General features: G+C 55.5%; 1 long non-coding RNA gene across 1 annotated transcript in view; it reads right to left on the bottom strand.

Annotated features, from left to right (window-relative positions):
• LOC142819731 (uncharacterized) overlaps positions 1-5,518 on the bottom strand; it is a 9,185-nt gene extending 3,667 nt beyond the window's left edge. The window contains exons 1-3 of the long non-coding RNA XR_012897544.1: positions 5,420-5,518; positions 4,059-4,101; positions 2,654-2,772 (exon numbers count right to left, since the gene is read on the bottom strand). This is a non-coding gene — a long non-coding RNA (uncharacterized LOC142819731). The remainder of the gene's footprint in view (positions 1-2,653; positions 2,773-4,058; positions 4,102-5,419) is intronic.
• Between the last annotated feature and the right edge of the window lie 453 nt (positions 5,519-5,971).

Raw genomic sequence — 5,971 nt, 5'->3', positions numbered from 1 at the left:
CACCCTTGCCTCAGCGTGAAGTGTTGGGGCGCGCTGGGACAATTTGGGGTTAACCCTTTCAATGCCAGGAGGATTTCAGCTTTCCTGGCCTGTCTCTGCACCTACTCCGCTGGTGCCCCTCACTCCCAACCTGCAGCCCCACTGTGCCCTCCAAGTCTGAGGTCCACCCCAGCTTTGCCAATGCCCCTGTCTCCTGACCCACAGCCCCTACCAGCCCAACCCTGCCGGTGCCCCTCACAGCCAACCTGCAGCCCCTTGCCAGCCCAGCCCTGGCTCCACCCCCCTGTCCTGCTGGTGCCCCTCGCTTCTGACCTGCAGTCCCTACCAGCCCAGCCCTGGCACCCCTCTGCTATTCCAGCAGTGGGCTGCATTGCAGGTCTAGAGCATGACGGAGCAGCTTGTCAGGAATTCCCCCCCAGGGTCGGATCCGGAAGCAGCTCTAAAGAGGGAGGAGAGGCTGCTGTGTGGGTGAGTGGGAAGGGCCTGAAGATGAAGGGGTCCCTGCCCCCACATCCCACCCCACCCCTGCCAATCCCAGCATCTAGCGTCAGGAGAGAGCCAGGAACGGCTCAGCCCTGCAGACTCTTCTCCAGGCCTGTACGTAGGCTCAGTCCTGGCAGAGCAACCAAAGGCTGGGGGCTGTGGGTTGGGAGTGAGGGGCACAGGCAGGGCTGGGCAAGCAGGGGCAGTGGGCTGGGAGGGAGGGAGGGAGGGAGGGGTGGTCTGGGGGCAGGGCTGGGCAAGCAGCGGCAGTGGGCTGGGAGGGAGGGCCTAGGGGGCTGGGCTACCAGGGTGAGGGGCTGGGGGGCAGGGCTGGGCTAGCAGAGGGATGGTCTGGGGGGGGCAGGGCTGGAGTAGCAGGGGCTGTGGGCTGGGAGGGAGGGATGGTCGGGGGGCAGGGCTGTGGGCTGGGAGGGAGGGATGGTCTGGGGGCAGGGCTGGGCTTGCAGGGCTGTGGGCTGGGAGGGAGGGATGGGCTGGGGGGCAGGGCTGTGGGCTGGGAGGGAGGGGCACTGGAAGAGCTGGGGGGAAGAAGGAAGGGTTGCTGAGCGCATGGGGAGGGACCTGGCATGTTGCCAAGGACCCAGAGGCCGTTGCTAGGGAACCAGGTTCCCTTGGCAGCCGACTGGCTCTTTCACTTTCTCTGAGTGGCGCAGAGGGGGAGGAGTGAGCCGGGGGGGGGGGGGGGTGTGCTCTCCCCAGGACGGCCTGAAGGGGAGGGTCGGGTCCCATATCTGCCTCACCCTTTGGCACCCTCCTTGCTCTCATGGCAGACAGCCTTAGACCCCGCCCCTCATTGACTCCACCCCCTTGGGAATCTTAAACCCATAGGCCACTCCCCCCATGGGACCCCGCTACAGACCCCACCCTCTCATGAATCACCCCCCTCAAAAGTCCCCCCCAGCTCCATGACCCCTTCCCCTCATGGAGCACCCTCATCCACCCTGCCCGTGTAGGCCACCCTTGGCCTTCCCCCCCTCGCACCAATGACCCCACCCCCAATAGGACCTACTCCCTTTCACTCCTATTGGGCCCCTCCCTCCACTGACTCTAGCCCCTTGACTCCCAGTCCCATGGGCCTTGCCCCTGATAGGCTCCGCCCCCAATGTAATGTTCTTATAGACTCCTCCCCTTTATGGAACTGAGCTCTCCCTGCATTGGACCCACCCCCTCCATTGACTCTGCCCCCTTCATTGACCTCCCGTCTTCACCCATCCCCCACCCTGGAGTGGAGAGTGATGGCCGGAGTCCTGATGGGGGTCGAGGAAAGCGCCCCCTCCCCCAGGAGAGGCATTTTCCTGTGTAGGGGAGCAGTCTGAGTGGGTCTCCCTGGCTTCCATGTCCTCCCCCTGGCTCTATGGTGTGCTTGGCAGGGTAGCTGGGGGGCTCTCGGGATGGGGCAATGGTGGCGCAGTCGGGGGACTGCCGGGGGGCTCTGGCTGGTTAGGGGGAAGGTGTTGTCAGGCAGGTCGTGTTTGGCTGCCAGACTGGGGGTGTCTCAGGGGGGAGGGGACGTCTGCCTCCAGCCGTGATGTGAATTTAGTACAGCTGAGGGGGGCGGGCACCGGCCAGACAATGGCAGAGGTAGCCATGGCAACATGCCCAGCCGTGCCAACTCCCCTCCCCCCTGCACTGTCTGGAGGAGGCATGACGGATGGATACAGCTCCCCCCGGCCCGCCATGCCCTGTCCCTGGCTATTCCCATACACCCGCACGGCAGCCTGGGCATCGAGCAGGATGGAGGGGGCACTGGCAGCAGTGCCCACTGCCTGGGGGGCGTTAGGGACCTGGCACCATGCCCAGCTCTGCATCGCTCCGTTCCATTGTCTGCTTCATTCCCTCACGCCCTGGCAGCCGCCCACTCCCCCCGCGCTTCCTTTCTCTTTCCTCGCCCCACCTCCTGCCACCTCCATCTGCCCATCCATGCCACCCCCCTGGCTTTCGGGAGACGTGCTTCCCTTCTCCAGGCACCCCCAAACATCGGGCATGAGATCAGGCATGAGAGAAGGGGCATGGCCCGACCTTCCTTCCGTCTGTCCCCTGTTTGCCTGCCTTCTCCTCTCCCCCCCGCCCGCCGTGGCCAGTGACTGAAAAGATGAGGTAAGTAGTGGGGTTTTTCCCTCTTGTTCCCACTTTCTCTTCCTTCCCTTACCTCTTCCATTGGCTGGCAGGGTGTCTCGCATGGAGTGTGGAGAAGGAAAGGCCCCCTTTGTGGGGGCGTGCCAGGATTTGGGGTGGTGATTCTGGTGGAGACAGGGAGTCTCATGGAACCTGGGGGAAACCATGAGACCTTAGACATGATTATCATCTGAGAACCCAGGAGTCCTGGCGCCCAGCCCCCCGCAACCACTAGGCCCCACTCCCCTCCCTGACCTGGGGAGAGAACCCAGGGGTCCTGGCTCCCTGCTTTCCCTGCTCTAACCTTTAGACCCCACTCCCCTTCCCAACCCAGATATATCAGAGGTAAATTTGGCAAAATTATTCATAGATGCGTGAGGCTAAGAAACCCAGCACTGGGGCAGATTTACTGGGACAGGAACTCAGGACTGTGAGGAGCTCAAGACTGAACCAGCGGGGGCTGTGGGTTGGGGGTGAGGGGCTCCGGCAGAGCTGGGGTAGGAGCCCAGGGCTGAGCTGGCAGGGGCTGCGGGTTGGGAGTGAGGATGAGCGCAGTGTCTGGAGGGGACTCTGAGGGGGTATTAATCTCTCCCAATTCTCCTGTGTAATGTCATCCCTGCTGAGTGCCTGTGCGGGTGAGGGCTGGGCAGCTGGCAGAGCTAGCTCCTGTTCCTGCTGCATGCTATGTATTAGGTGCATTACAGTAGCCCCCAACAGTCCACGGCTGGCCCCAGCTCCCTTTGCGCCAGGCGCTGCACATTACAAGGGCCATTTATTAGGGGTATTACAGTAGCCGTCCATCAGTTCCAGGGCTGGCCCCGGTCCCCTTCATAGCAGGCACTGCACATTACGAAGGCCATTTATTAGAGGTGTTACTGTACTCACCCTCCTCCCCCATTCCAGGGCTGGCCCCAGTCCTCTTTGTGCCATTAATGTACAGGTGCTGTACATTACAAGTGGCATTTATTAGGGGTATTACGACTTCCTGGGTTAGTCTGCCCCCAGACTCCCTCCCAAGCCCACCCTTCTCCCATCCCCCGCCCTTTCTCAACTCCCAGCAGGGAGATCTATCGCCCTCTGTGTGGCGCTTTCCTGGCCAGTGGGTTTGCTGGTGTCACAACTGAGTCCCTATTGATATGGGCCGGCTTCAGCCTGTCGGCGGCTCAGGGGCCTAGTTGGCCCCCACCCTGCTTAGACAGCTGAGTAACCCCCCTCCCCCGGCCTGCCCAGAGAGCAACCATCATCCTCTCCCCACACCAAGATGCTGGGGGATGGGGGAATGAGGCGAACGGGAGCTTTGTCATCAAAACATTAAAAAAACTTTCCACTGTGTCATGCTTTGGCCGAGTCCTGTAACCTCCCTGTGCCTCAGTTTCCCCATCTATGCTATGAGGTGATGGCCCTGCCCTGCACCACTGTAATGCTGGGAGGATGAATACCTTGATGACTGTGAAGTGCTCTGAGATCTGCTGATGGAAATTCCTATAGAAGAACTAGGTGTTATTCATGGGCTATAGATTCTAACCCGGAAACGTGATCTTCATTACAGGCCAATATAGTAAAACGTCACATTACCTCATTGGAGCCGATTAGCTAGCAATGTGTAAGAATATTATAACATGCATGGCTGGCTGGCCTAGCCTAAAACACACAAATACCATACCATCCATGTCCCTCCCTCCCTCAGTGTCTACTGTATTATATTCCATGTTTTATGTTGTATTCTAATATAGAGACATATTCAATATGCAGAGAGTATCAGGTGAGGCTATATTATATTTAACGATGCCTGAACAGAGTTTACAGTAATATAGAACTTGTTTATCTATTAGAATATATAATTTCAGATGATATACAGTACATAGAGTGAGTTTTTATACTTCACATTCAACAGTGCTTGAACATACTTTGGAGTATTTCATTCTTTTTGCATTTAATTTAACAAAATTATACATCATTTATATTAACTTAGAGCACACTTATCTGTTAGAATATGTTTCTGATATAAAACCAAAAAATGAAATATAATATGTAGGTAAAATACATGAAATTATAGTTTATATTAGTAATCCTTAAGTGTATATTACAGTAATATTGAACTTATCTGTTGAAAGAATATAAAATTAAATATAGTGTATAGATAGTATATGAGTTTTTATATTATAGTTTACATTTATTTTAACAATACTTATGCATCCTTTAATATAGACAAGGGCTAGGTCTACACTATAGCCCCGCAGTCTAGACGTACCCTGAGAGATTGTATATTATGCTACATGTAATTTATCAGGGCTTAAAAATACTTTACGTTAATATAGAATTTGCATTTTTATATTCTAGATGTAATTGACAAGGCTGAAACATGTTTTATGTTGCTACCGAGCCCGTTGGTCCGTTGGAAAACGTGCCGCAAGACCTACATTTCATGTCGGCTACTAACAGTCTCTATTATGTGGCATGAGACCAGGTGAGGGAGGGGAAGTCTTGCACCACCTGCTGGTGGAGAGCAGAGAAGCTGTGGAGCCAGGCCAAGCTATTCTGCAGGGCCCGTCCAGACACGGCCCAGCTAACAGCCCAGTGGAGCAGATTCAATCAGCATAGGATAAGAGCCCATTAGCAGTGGAGCGACCTGTGTACGTTCTGGCAGTCCCGGGACACAGGGTTAGTGGTTCCTGCATCCCCCACACTGTGCCCCACCACACCTCCCGGCAGCAGAATCTCTCCAACCCACTTCCCCATCTGTTCCCAACACTGTTCCCTCCTCTTGCCCCCCCCCCCCACTTGACCTTCCTCACCCCACCTGTTCTCTCCAGTGAGCTCCCAGCTGGGCAGTTGTTGCAGTTCACCCTCACAACCAGCAGGGGGCGGGCAATCCACAGCATGAGGAGGAGGAGTTCCTAGGGGAAAAAATAGTGAAACTGAGGCAGAAGAGGGAGGGTGGTTTGACCACAGAAATGGTCTCTTGGGTTTTTTGAGCATCTGGGGGAGTGTCAAAGAACTAAATGAATAAAGCTGGAAGCCATCTCTCTGGGCTTCTCTCCCCAGCTGTGAGAGGGGAGTGGGGTTGGGAGCTGGGACTCTTGGATTAGATACAGGAAGTAAAACGTTTTTGTTTTTCAAAGTCGATAGATTTGTTCAGTGGAACTTTCTCTTTTTACATAACCCTGTGTACCCCCAGACAATCTATCAAGCTAGGTATCTCCACACGCCCCTTTCTTTCTTTCTTTCTTTCTTTCTTTCTTTCTTTCTTTCTTTCTTTCTTTCTTTCTTTCTTTCTTTCTTTCTTTCCCCCACACCCTAGCTATCTATCTACCCACATACACAGCCCTCTCTCCTTCCAGCCATCTCTCCC

Source organism: Pelodiscus sinensis, chromosome 24 (assembly GCF_049634645.1).
Source record: "Pelodiscus sinensis isolate JC-2024 chromosome 24, ASM4963464v1, whole genome shotgun sequence".
In the NCBI taxonomy this organism is placed as follows: domain Eukaryota; kingdom Metazoa; phylum Chordata; order Testudines; family Trionychidae; genus Pelodiscus; species Pelodiscus sinensis.
This window is presented reverse-complemented; position numbering and strand designations above follow the sequence as displayed.